Genomic DNA, 13,390 nt, shown 5'->3' with positions numbered 1-13,390 from the left:
ACATTTTTTATTTGGTGCATAAGAACAGGTTCCATTTTAGTCTCAATTTTAGGATTCAGCCAGTTCAGCACATGCAGTCCCTTTATCAAAACCTCTTCTGGACTGAGAGCAATTCCTTCTTGTTTTTTCAAAACATACCAAAGATTTTTCAGGGTGCCTTGTGCACGCTCAATAATTGCCCGGACAGTAGAACTAAAAGGTACTCCAAATAGGTGTCGTACACTCCACCAATGAGGAAGGTTGCAAGTGTGTCAGAACGATATGGGAGACCATTATCTGTTTTGATCTGAGTCCGAACACCCGAGACAGCAGAAGCTTGTAATAAATCACGCTTTAGCTTTTTTCGTTTGCTGATGACTCCCACAGCAGTCCTGAACAGGTATCTACGATCGCACTAATGTACTTTTGTCGGCCAGACGGTGCAAAATCAGTAATATCAGTTTGCCATAACTGGCCTGGCTGCAAGCCCCGTGGATTTACTCCTTTTTGTCGCCAAGGCATTATGCGGGCAGAATCGGGAAAAGCTGCAACATCAGATGGAGCTTGTTCCTCGGTCAGCGCAAACTGTTTTTGGAGCGATGCTGAGGTTAGACGGAAGTACTTGTGAGCTTGTCTGGCTTGTTCAAAAGGAGATACTTCTGTCACTGCCTCAAGTTTGTATATAATGTTGTTTCCCTCTACTAGACCACCTCGTAGGTTAGAGTGGCTTTTTATATGCATTATAAATACTGGCACTGTCCTACAATCTAACGTGTTCCACAAATCTAAAATGGTTCAAAAAACAAGGCATTGGAAACTCGCCGCAAAAGCGCTATACGTAGTCTTTGTATAACTCCCACAACATAAAGAGAATCTGCTACTGGACTAATTGAGCAGTTATGCCATTTTTGTAATTCTGCTAAGCGTATCGAGGACAGTTTCTTTTAAGATGTCCCATCTCTACGCAAGTAAAACCCGCTAGGCCGTCAGAAGCAGGGCTTTGGCCTTTCGTTGCCGGCTAAAAACGCTGCAGCCAAAGCTTCAGCGTTGGCTCGAGTATGTATTTTTGCCTTTTCTACCTTGCGTTGCATAATCGGTACCCATGTACAAGCTTCCATCATCTCTGCTCGAGAAGCTATTTTTCCCAAGCCGGCTAATATCTGTCAGTATTGAGTGTTTGCACTAGTCGTGGTCAAATCTTTCCCCACAGCAGCTTTTGCCTCTGGTGTCAGGTTAGGAGAAGCATCTATAGCTTCTTTGAAACGGTCCTCAAACTTATATATGGCTCCCCAGGATCCTGCTTTATTGTAGAACAGGGTGGTACAGGGTTACCTATATTTGTTAATTCTTTCACTGCAGTCACAGCAAGCCCTCGCCGCAAAATCCTCGGAGGAAGCGTCACCTCAGCGGCATCATCCCCATATCGCCACGACCCGGTAATCGGTCTGCGCTAGGTAATCGCAATGGATCATCTGCCGCTAAATGAACATTTTCTAATACTGCCAATTCCACCTTCCCCTGCCAGTTGTCCAAGAACAGCAAACACCCCATTGGGGGAAGCAATAACTCTATCAATACCTTAATATCTGTTGGAGTTAGTACTTGCCCCTTGAAAAATGAATCCATTAGCTGCATCACGTGCCTATTATCCATACCATATTGCACAACTGCAGTTTGCAATTGCTTAACCGTTTTTCAATCAAAGGGCTACCACTGCCTTTGTCCTCTGTTATTTACGTGCACTGACATTGCTGTAATACCGCCAGGTAACATAGTCCCTTCAACGGTCGCATACGTGACTACCCGTTGTGAGCATTGCCCTTCATTACGAGAGTCATCTAGAAGAGTATCTCTATCCTGATGCATCGGGGTAGCACCCAAATTTTCATTACTATCACTCGTACACAATTCCCTTGTCTTTCTCTGCAGATCAGTAAGTCGTCGCATATTTGGAAATAGATCTGCTGACCCAGTGTCCAGCCCTTTTTCATATTGTGTTTTCAAATATTCGTCTGCTTCTCTTACAGAAGCACTGACCACATCCCATCCTCTGCACATTGTCTAGCCCATTTTTGTATTTGCTCCTTTTTAATACGGAGCTCCTCAGGAGCGAGGTCCAATTCCGCCCCTCCCGTTCCCGTTTTTCCCGTTTTTCACATTCCCTGCCAATTGCCTCTAACCATCCTTAATTGCACATGATGCCTTTTTATATGCTATTAACCACGAAGTTCTACCATTTCTGCCAACTAATGGTTTCCTAGCTTTTAAAACTTCCTCCATATGGCTATCCTGCCGTCTCAGTAAGTCATCAGGATGCGCACACGGCTCTCCTCCCGGAAGTCAGGGAGAATCTGCGTCGCTCCATCCCGGCGCTTCATCGGGTCCTCCGTCAAAGGCACGTCAGCTGGATTAACTCGTCCTGGCTCGTAGAAAGTTGCCGGTTGTCCCTGTTCATCTTCGTAGGCAGGCAATGGCTTAAAGGGTGCAGCGCGTATAATTTGCTCTCTTCTCCAGAACTCCAAATGTGATACGGGACATACCAGGGGTATCGATTTTTTGGAGTTCTCAGAGCAGGGGCAGTTCGCGGCAGGCGGCTCCGAGGGGACGGCACACGTTTCCGGCTCCCCTCAGACATCCTCCATCGGCCGCCTGACCCTCCTCCCGCTAGGGTCCGGCGAGGTCGTGGGACTCGCAGCTCCCCCTCGTGACCGCTTCCCACAGTTCAGTCCCTACCTCCTCCTACGTACCTGGAGAAAAAAATCCGTCCGTCGATGGGACACACCCCTTTCACAGGGCCAATAGTAAAAGACGCCCCACCGCTTCTTTTTCTAAAAATCTTCCTGTTCGTGCAGCCAGCCGCAGAGTACTTTTCACTGTGACTTTTTCTTCCACAGATGCTGCGTTTTCGACGTCACCCAATTCCCTGTAGATCTTTTATTTTCTTTTATCAGTAGGTCACGGTTCTGAAGAATTTGAGAGAATGTGTCATATTAAGTTGTATGATCCTTTGGAATCTATTCATAGTAGTTTTGACAAACTGAAACAGCACGTTAATAAGATGGTCATTGTAGAATTAGGGTTTGGAAAAATGGTTTAAAAGCTTGGAAATAGGTGGGTAGCTGTTTGATCTTAGTAATTACAATTGCATATAATGCTGTTATGCTGCAGCATAAAACATATGATTAATGACATAAGTATGGCTTATTTCAAAGATGAATCAGTGCGTTGTAAACAAGGCCCGGCCGGTTCAAAAACAAAAAGGGGACATTGAGTTCAAGAAAATTCCTCAAATCTCTCACAATGTGTGGACGGGTTTCTATTAGATGGAGATTTGTTACTGAAGTAGCTAGGCCCCCAGACGTTTCAAGGCCACCTCGGAAAGCTGGAAACACAACGGAAATCATCAGAGCTATCAACAGCGAGACTCGGGCTCGTGGACAGCTGTTGAACATAGACAATATTCAATCAGTTGACGGACACTCGGAGCGTGGACGCGTGATCAAGACATAACTGCATATATAAGGAGGCCTATTTGTGTAATAAATGGCTTTGCTTGATTTCTTATGGGATTGTGTGGAGTCCATGATTTTTCGCCCTGGCAGGGGCCTCACCCCTTGACCCCCATTCCATTAAAGTAATGGATTTTACTGCTGTCTCTGCTCTTGGAGGTACAGGGACGGGGTGCTGTTTGAGGTCACAGTCCTATCCCTGCTGTTGAAAGCGAGGGCTCAGGGGGGCTTGGGGCAGAGTCTATAGGGGCTGGGGAAACCCAAAGGATGTTATGGGGACCCTGGTCTTCAGGAGCAAAGGATACAGTGGGGGACCTCATGACCTTTTGGCATTTAGTGATCTTTTGACCCCAGGTGACATTTTGACCTCGGGCGACCTTTGACCTCCCGTGACCTTTGACCCCTTGTGACCTTTGACCCCTTGGTGACCTTTGACTCCTTGGTGACCTTTGACCTTCCCGTGACCTTTGACCTCCCGTGACCTTTGACCCCTTGGTGACCTTTGACCTTCCCGTGACCTTTGACCCCTTGGTGACCTTTGACCTTCCGGTGACCTTTGACCCCTTGGTGACCTTTGACCTCCCGGTGACCTTTGACCCCTTGGTGACCTTTGACCTTCCGGCGACCTTTGACCCCTTTGGTGACCTTTGACCTTCCGGTGACCTTTGACCCCTTGGTGACCTTTGACCTCCGGTGACCTTTGACCTTCCGGTGACCTTTGACCTTCCGGTGACCTTTGACCTTCCGGTGACCTTCGACCCCTTGGTGACCTTTGACCTTCCGGTGACCTTCGACCCCTTGGTGACCTTTGACCTCCGGTGACCTTTGACCCCTTGGTGACCTTTGACCTTCCGGTGACCTTTGACCTCTTGGCGACCTTTTACCTTCCGGTGACCTTTGACCCCTTGGTGACCTTTGACCCCTTGGTGACCTTTGACCTTCCGGTGACCTTTGACCCCTTGGTGACCTTTGACCCCTTGGTGACCTTTGACCTTCCGGTGACCTTTGACCCCTTGGTGACCTTTGACCTTCCGGTGACCTTTGACCCCTTGGTGACCTTTGACCCCTTGGTGACCTTTGACCTTCCGGTGACCTTTGACCCCTTGGTGACCTTTGACCTTCCAGTGACCTTTGACCTTCCGGTGACCTTTGACCCCTTGGTGACCTTTGACCCCTTTGTGACCTTTGACCTTCCGGTGACCTTTGACCCCTTGGTGACCTTTGACCTTCCGGTGACCTTTGACCCCCTGGTGACCTCTGACCTTCCGGTGACCTTTGACCTTCCGGTGACCTTTGACCCCTTGGTGACCTTTGACCTTCCGGTGACCTTTGACCTCCGGTGACCTTTGACCTCCGGTGACCTTTGACCCCTTGGTGACCTTTGACCTTCCGGTGACCTTTGACCCCTTGGTGACCTTTGACCTTCCGGTGACCTTTGACCTTCCGGTGACCTTTGACCTTCCAGTGACCTTTGACCCCTTGGTGACCTTTGACCCCTTGGTGACCTTTGACCTTCCGGTGACCTTTGACCTTCCGGTGACCTTTGACCCCTTGGTGACCTTTGACCTTCCGGTGACCTTTGACCCCTTGGTGACCTTTGACCTTCCGGTGACCTTTGACCCCTTGGTGACCTTTGACCTTCCGGTGACCTTTGACCCCTTGGTGACCTTTGACCCCTTGGTGACCTTTGACCTTCCGGTGACCTTTGACCCCTTGGTGACCTTTGACCTTCCGGTGACCGTTGACCCCTTGGTGACCTTTGACCTTCCGGTGACCTTTGACCTCCGGTGACCTTTGACCCCTTGGTGACCTTTGACCTTCCGGTGACCTTTGACCCCTTGGTGACCTTTGACCTTCCGGTGACCTTTGACCTTCCGGTGACCTTTGACCCCTTGGTGACCTTTGACCTTCCGGTGACCTTTGACCCCTTGGTGACCTTTGACCCCTTGGTGACCTTTGACCTTCCGGTGACCTTTGACCTTCCGGTGACCTTTGACCTTCCGGTGACCTTTGACCCCTTGGTGACCTTTGACCTTCCGGTGACCTTTGACCCCTTGGTGACCTTTGACCTTCCGGTGACCTTTGACCTCCGGTGACCTTTGACCCCTTGGTGACCTTTGACCCCTTGGTGACCTTTGACCTTCCGGTGACCTTTGACCTTCCGGTGACCTTTGACCCCTTGGTGACCTTTGACCCCTTTGTGACCTTTGACCTTCCGGTGACCTTTGACCCCTTGGTGACCTTTGACCTTCCGGTGACCTTTGACCCCCTGGTGACCTTTGACCTTCCGGTGACCTTTGACCTTCCGGTGACCTTTGACCCCTTGGTGACCTTTGACCTTCCGGTGACCTTTGACCTCCGGTGACCTTTGACCCCTTGGTGACCTTTGACCTTCCGGTGACCTTTGACCCCTTGGTGACCTTTGACCTTCCGGTGACCTTTGACCCTCCAGTGACCTTTGACCTTCCGGTGACCTTTGACCCCTTGGTGACCTTTGACCCCTTGGTGACCTTTGACCTTCCGGTGACCTTTGACCTTCCGGTGACCTTTGACCCCTTGGTGACCTTTGACCTTCCGGTGACCTTTGACCCCTTGGTGACCTTTGACCTTCCGGTGACCTTTGACCTCCGGTGACCTTTGACCCCTTGGTGACCTTTGACCTTCCGGTGACCTTTGACCCCTTGGTGACCTTTGACCTTCCGGTGACCTTTGACCCCTTGGTGACCTTTGACCTTCCGGTGACCTTTGACCTTCCGGTGGCCTTTGACCCCTTGGTGACCTTTGACCTTCCGGTGACCTTTGACCCCTTGGTGACCTTTGACCTTCCGGTGACCTTTGACCCCTTGGTGACCTTTGACCTTCCGGTGACCTTTGACCTTCCGGTGACCTTTGACCCCTTGATGACCTTTGACCTTCCGGTGACCTTTGACCCCTTGGTGACCTTTGACCCCTTGGTGACCTTTGACCTTCCGGTGACCTTTGACCTTCCGGTGACCTTTGACCCCCTGTGACCTTTGACCCCTTGGTGACCTTTGACTTCCGGTGACCTTTGACCCCTTGGTGACCTTTGACCTTCCCGTGACCTTTGACCTCCGGTGACCTTTGACCCCTTGGTGACCTTTGACCTTCCGGTGACCTTTGAGCCCTTGGTGACCTTTGACCTTCCGGTGACCTTTGACCCCTTGGTGACCTTTGACCTTCCGGTGACCTTTGACCTTCCGGTGACCTTTGACCTCCGGTGACCTTTGACCCCCTTGGTGACCTTTGACCTTCCAGTGACCTTTGACCTTCTGGTGACCTTTGACCCCTTGGTGACCTTTGACCTTCCGGTGACCTTTGACCTTCCGGTGACCTTTGACCCCTTGGTGACCTTTGACCGTCCGGTGACCTTTGACCCCTTGGTGACCTTTGACCTTCTGGTGACCTTTGACCTTCCGGTGACCTTTGACCTTCCGGTGACCTTTGACCCCCTGGTGACCTTTGACGCCCGGTGACCTTTGACCTCCTGTGACCTTTGACCTCTGTTGACCGCTAACCCCCTGACCTTTGACATCTGGTGACTTTTTACCCCGGTGACCTTTGAACTCTGGTGAGCTTTTGACTTCTGGTGACCTTTTGATCTCAGGTGTTCTTTTGACCTTGGGTGACGTTTTCACCTCTGGTGACATTTGATATTTGTGGTCCTTTGATCCCATGACTTTCCACCTTTGACCCTGGATCTTTGACACTAGATCTTTGACCACTGCATTTTGAGTCTGTTTCCCTGACCATCTACATGTGCCCTTTCAGCTATGATCCTTGACATACGTCTATTGATTTCAGACCCTTCCGTGCTGACCTCTGACATTTGACACTGACCTCTGCCCGCTTTTATAGGGAATTTCAATACACAATCGTATTAGCAATATAATTATTTCTATCTACTTCCTAGGAAATCTAGGTTGAAATCTGTATTTAGTCATATTGCAAGTGCAATAGCAGTAATAAAGTCCTGGTGCTGTAATTTTCAGTAAGATTCCAGGTAATTTGATAAGGGTTGTGGGTGGGGTGTGGGGTGACCGATCCCTCTCTTTTCCTAGGCGATTGTGGGAAGGGGTGGGCGGGGGTCAGGGTATTTGAGCCCCAATCTTCAGATAGGGAGCTCATTCCGCTCCAGGACCGCTTCGGTGCCGGTTTTCTGTCGCTCCTTCGGCAGTCGGCAGGTTTTGAGCCGTTTAAGCTACGTGGGCAGCCGTCTTAGGAGAAGCGAAGGAGTTCCTTTGAGGTGAGAGCTTCGGGCGCAGGAAAGGTTCAGTAGGAGCTGTAGTAGAAAGTTGGTTTGTCATCATGTTTCTTATTTTTTATCTGCTCCCTAGAAATTCTAAGTTGGTCTCCATACTGAGTCTCATTGTAGATGCAAGAGCAGTAATAAAGTGCAGGTGCTGTCATTTCAAGTGAGACTCTAGGTAATTTGATAAGGTGGTGGGTGGGGCTGGGGTGATTGATCCCTCCCCTTTCCTAGGGGATTGTGGGAAGGGGTGGGCGGGGCTCAGGGTATTTGAGCCCCAGTCCCCTGGCAGGGAGCTCATTCGGCTCCAGGACCGCTTTGGTGATGGTTCTCTGTCGTTGCTTCGGCAGCCGGCAGGTTTTGAGCCGTTTAAGCTACGTGGGCAGCCGTCTTAGGAGAAGGCGAGGAGTCCCTTTGAGGTGAGAGCTTTGGGCGCAGGAAAGGTTCAGTAGCAGCTGCAGTAGAAAGTTGGTTTGTCATCAGGTTTCATTTGTTGATTCAGTTCCAGGTGCTTTGCATTTTCCAATAATTCTTGACCACGATGAAGATGGAGTGTCAGTTGTTGTATCTTATTTTTTATCTGCTCCCTAGAAATTCTAAGTTGGTCTCCATACTGAGTCTCATTGTTGATGCAAGAGCAGTAATAAAGTGCAGGTGCTGTCATTTCAAGTGAGACTCTAGGTAATTTGATAAGGTGGTGGGTGGGGCTGGGGTGATTGATCCCTCCCCTTTCCTAGGGGATTGTGGGAAGGGGTGGGCGAGGCTCAGGGTATTTGAGTCCCAGTCCCCTGGCAGGGAGCTCATTCTGTTCCAGGACCGCTTCGGTGATGGTTCTCTGTCGCTCCTTCGGCAGCCGGCAGGTTTTGAGCCGTTTAAGCTACGTGGGCAGCCGTCTTAGGAGAAGCCGAGGAGTCCCTTTGAGGTGAGAGCTTTGGGCGCAGGAAAGGTTCAGTAGCAGCTGCAGTAGAAAGTTGGTTTGTCATCAGGTTTCATTTGTTGATTCAGTTCCAGGTGCTTTGCATTTTCCAATAATTCTTGACCACGATGAAGATGGAGTGTCAGTTGTTGTATCTTATTTTTTATCTGCTCCCTAGAAATTCTAAGTTGGTCTCCATACTGAGTCTCATTGTTGATGCAAGAGCAGTAATAAAGTGCAGGTGCTGTCATTTCAAGTGAGACTCTAGGTAATTTGATAAGGTGGTGGGTGGGGCTGGGGTGATTGATCCCTCCCCTTTCCTAGGGGATTGTGGGAAGGGGTGGGCGAGGCTCAGGGTATTTGAGTCCCAGTCCCCTGGCAGGGAGCTCATTCTGTTCCAGGACCGCTTCGGTGCCGGTTCTCTGTCGCTCCTTCGGCAGTCGGCAGGTTTTGAGCCGTTTAAGCTACGTGGGCAGCCGTCTTAGGAGAAGCGGAGGAGTTCCTTTGAGGTGAGAGCTTCGGGCGTAGGAAAGGTTCAGTAGTAGCTGTAGTAGAAAGTTGGTTTGTCATTATGTTTCATATGTTGATTCAGTTCCACGTGTTTTGCATTTTCCAATAATTTCTGACCACGATGAAGATGGAGTGTTGTTTTTTGGTTTGTATTGCTGTATTAATAGCTGTTAATGTAATCTTTTCTCCTAGAAGAGTGTCTTGTCTCCAGAACCTTTGCAGTGGTCCCTGGTAGAACATTCAAATGTATCTCCTTGAACTCAGCCAAAGTGAGCAATGACTTGTAGTCTAGTACTGACAAATATTATTTGGGTGCTTAATTGTACGTATGTCTTTGCTTTCCTTATTGTAGGTGGTGACGGGGAAAGTGACAACTGCAGGAAGATCACCGTTAGCCCACGTCGTGTTTTCCTCTGTTGAAGATGGATTTGGTCTCTCAGCCCTCTAAAAGTTAAGTGGAGGCACGAGGGCTTGGAAGGGGCTGGGAATCGCAGGGAGGGTTTTAAGTTCTGAGACAGAAAAGGCCAGTCCCCTTTGGGCAGAGAAATGGGGTCAGACAACTTTATAGTGCGATGCCAGCGTGTGCCGGGCAGGGCCGCTCCAGCCCGCGTCTGTTGTCGTGTAGTTTGGGGAGCGTGCTTCGTGTCTGTCAGACGATCTCGGGTATCATTGTGTTCCAGGGGCAAGAAAGTCATTTCAAGCGCCATCCCGGGGTCTGGAAAGCCGGTGCCGATCGACGTAGCGCTAATCGGCTGCTGGTTTTCTTGTATCAGCAGTCGAAAGGGTACACGGTTCTTGTATCTTGAATGTTTTTTGTCAGTTGTGTTTTATGGTGTAGTTCTGGGCTGCAACAGCAGCTCTCATCTCTGCTTATCCAGTGTAAGGGACTGGCACTTCTTCCCAGCATCTTGAAGGTTTTAAGTTTTGCAGCAGCTTCTCGTATTTGTGCCGTCTCCGCATGTTTGCGCCAGGGCTGCCGTCTCGTAAGAGTCCGTGACGTTCGGCTCCTTTTTTTTCTGGGGTGGCATTAGAGGCTCCTCGCCTCACCACTGCCTCCCCGCAGGTTATTTTTATCGTTGCCGTCTCTGATTTGGAGTTATTTTTGTTGTGGAGCATTTTTGGTGTTGTTGCTGTCGGGTCGTCTATAGTGTTGTGTGGAGCATCTGTCTAAGCACGTGCGCATTTGGCTCGGAGCTGCTCTGCCCGGAGGTGTAGAGTTAGGAGCGGGTGGACCGAGCTTTAGGAGTCCACGATTGATCTGTGGACATGTTATCCTGCGTAGGCATAGGCTGTGCGGTCATCTGGGACGGAGTAGCTGTGGGCAGGGGAGCGGACAGTCCGTACCGCAGTGGTTTTTGGGACTCAATTAGACCTTATTGTGTGATTCCTGAATAGAAAGCAGACCTGTGGAATGGTCAAGCTGTTGATGAGCTCCTGGTTACCTTGTTGAATACCTTGATTTCAGATGCAGAGGGACAACTTGGCACGAAAGAGCGACGGAGGAGGCGAGCCGAGCGCCGTAAGCAAGCAGGTCGGTGCGTGGTGGGAGCAGGAAGCTGTGCCGTGTGGCTCCAGCTAAGTTTGGTCGTTTCTATGTTCTCTAGGTGCGAAGCAAAGTGGAAAGCTGGGTATCGGCAGCGCAGCTCCTCTGGCAAGGTGAGCACGGAGCCGTGGTAGGGGCGAGGAGGAGCGTGGGGCCAGGGATTTATTCGAAGAGCTACGGATCTTTTTGTTTCTCGCCGTCTTAGGCGTCACAAGCGATGAGGGTTTGTGACCGCGCCCGCGGCACGGAACGCCGTGGAACTGAGCGGGAGGTGGGTGTCGCGGAAGGGGTCGGAGTCTACCCCACGGCACCGTGTGCCGGTACGGCTTAACGAGCGTGTGTTTTCTTGTGTTCCTGTAGATGTTGAAGAGGAACCCAGCGATGCAGGAAGATCCCTGTTAGCGCGTGTGGCGTTTTCTTCGTCGAAGATGGGTTAGGTCCCTCGGCCCTCTGAAAGCTAAGTGGAGGCACGGGGGCTGGGAAGGGGCTGGGAATCGCAGGGTTGGGGTTAAGTTCTGATAAGGGCCGTCCAGGAACAGTTCCCCTTGGGTGGGTAAAGTGTCTGGGGACCTTTACAGTGTGATGCCAGGGTGTGGCGGGCAGGGCAGCTCCAGCCTCTGTCTGCATTGTGTAGTTTGGGAAGCCTGTCTCGTGACTGTCCGATGATCCTGGGGTCTCGTTGCGCTCCAGGCGCACAGCATGTATCTCGGGTGCCATCCCGGGATCTGGAATGCCAGTGCCAATTGGCTTGGTGTCAATTGGGTCCTGGATTCTTGTATCATCAGCCGAAAGTGTGGGTAGTGGTTTCATTTTTCATGTTTCTGGTCAGTTGTGGTTTACGGTGTAGTTCTGGGCCGCATCATCAGCGGTTGTGCTCTGTATGCATCCAGTCTATGGGACTGGCACTTTAAGATGCTGGGAAGAAGTTCTTAGTTTTGCAGCAGCCTTGCGTGTTTGTGCCAGTGCCACCATTTCTTAAGGGGCCGTGATGTTGGGCTCTTATTTTTTTCTGGGGTTGCAGTAGAGAGTCCTTGCCTCACTGCTGCCTCTCTGCAGTTTCTTTTGATTGATGTAGTCTCTGTTTTGGAGTAGTTCTTGTTATACAGCACTTTTGGTGCTGTTGATGTGTTGTCTATTATGTTTTGAGGTGCGTCTGTCTGTGCACGTGCACATTTGGCTCGGAGCTGCTGTGCCCGGAGGCGTGGAGTCAGGGGTGGGTGAATGGAGCTCTAGGGGTGCACGGTTAATCTGTTGACACGTTAAACTGCATTGGCAAAGGTTGAGCCGTCATCTGGGATGGAGTAGCTGTGGGCAGGGGAGCGGACTGTCCCTTCTCCAGTGTTTTGGAGACCTAATTAGAGCTTCTGGTGGGATTCCTAAACAGAAAGCAGACCTGTTGGATAGTCAAGATGTTCATGAGCATCTGGGTGACTTGCTGAATACCTTGATTTCAGATGCAGAGGGACAACTTGGCAAGAAACAGTGAGGAAAGAGGTGAGCTGAGCACGGTAAGCAGGTGGGGCGGTGTGTGGTGTCAGAGGGAAGTTGTGCCTTGTGCCTTTATACTGTGTGCTCGCTCTGCTTAGTGTGTGTGTGTTTTCTTGTGTTGCTGTAGATGTTGAGGAGGAACCTGGCGATGCTGGAATATCTTTGTCAGCGCACGTGGTGTTTTCTTTTGTTGAAGATGGATTCAGTTTCTTGGTCCTCTGAAAGCTAAGTGGAGGCTGGGGTGCTGAGAACGGGCTGAAAACTGCAGGGAGGGGAGTAAAGTTCAGTTTGGGGCAAGGGTTATCCAGGAACAGTCTCCTTTGGGCAGGTGAAGGGTCTAGGGAATTTCACAGTGCGATGCCAGCGTGTGCCGGGCAGGGCAGCTCCAGCCTGCGTCTGCGTTGTGGTGTAGTTCGGGAAGCCTGCCTTGCGCCTGTCAGCCGATCCTGGGGTCTCGTTGCGTTCGAGGGGCACGAAAGTTTACTCGGGTGCCATTCTGGGATCTGCAACACCGGTTCCGATTGTCGTAGTGCCAATTGGGTGCCGGTTTTGTCCTATCGGCAGGTGAAAGAGTGGAAGGTTCTTGTGTTTTGGATGTTTCTGGTCAGTTGTGTGTTATGGTGTTGTTGAGGGCTGTGTTGGCAGCTCTGCTCTCTACCCATCCAGTCTTGGGGACTGGCACTTCTTCCCAGCATATCGAAGCGTTTGCGCCAGTGCCGCCGTCTGTGTGTTTGCGCCAGTGCCGCCGTCTCTGTGTGTTTGCGCCAGTGCCGCCGTCTCTGTGTGTTTGCGCCAGTGCCGCCGTCTCTGTGTGTTTGCGCCAGTGCCGCCGTCTCTGTGTGTTTGCGCCAGTGCCGCCGTCTCTGTGTGTTTGCGCCAGTGCCGCCGTCTCTGTGTGTTTGCGCCAGTGCCGCCGTCTCTGTGTGTTTGCGCCAGTGCCGCCGTCTCTGTGTGTTTGCGCCAGTGCCGCCGTCTCTGTGTGTTTGCGCCAGTGCCGCCGTCTCTGTGTGTTTGCGCCAGTGCCGCCGTCTCTGTGTGTTTGCGCCAGTGCCGCCGTCTCTGTGTGTTTGCGCCAGTGCCGCCGTCTCTGTGTGTTTGCGCCAGTGCCGCCGTTTTGTAAGGGGCCCTGAATTTTGGCTCCTTTGTTTTCTGGGGTTGCAGTGGAGGCTCCTTGTACA

General features: G+C 51.1%; 1 long non-coding RNA gene across 1 annotated transcript; it reads left to right on the top strand.

Moving 5' to 3' along the window:
• The first annotated feature begins 10,343 nt into the window (after nt 1-10,343).
• LOC135579683 (uncharacterized) lies at nt 10,344-11,724 on the top strand. Its single transcript, XR_010473287.1, has 3 exons — nt 10,344-10,712; nt 10,786-10,837; nt 11,085-11,724. It is a non-coding gene; the product is annotated as an uncharacterized LOC135579683 (long non-coding RNA).
• The last annotated feature ends 1,666 nt before the right edge of the window (nt 11,725-13,390 follow it).

This window comes from Columba livia, chromosome 5, assembly GCF_036013475.1.
Source record: "Columba livia isolate bColLiv1 breed racing homer chromosome 5, bColLiv1.pat.W.v2, whole genome shotgun sequence".
In the NCBI taxonomy this organism is placed as follows: Eukaryota; Metazoa; Chordata; class Aves; order Columbiformes; family Columbidae; genus Columba; species Columba livia.
The sequence above is the reverse complement of the archived record's forward strand: the minus strand, read 5'-3'. Positions and strand labels throughout refer to the sequence as shown.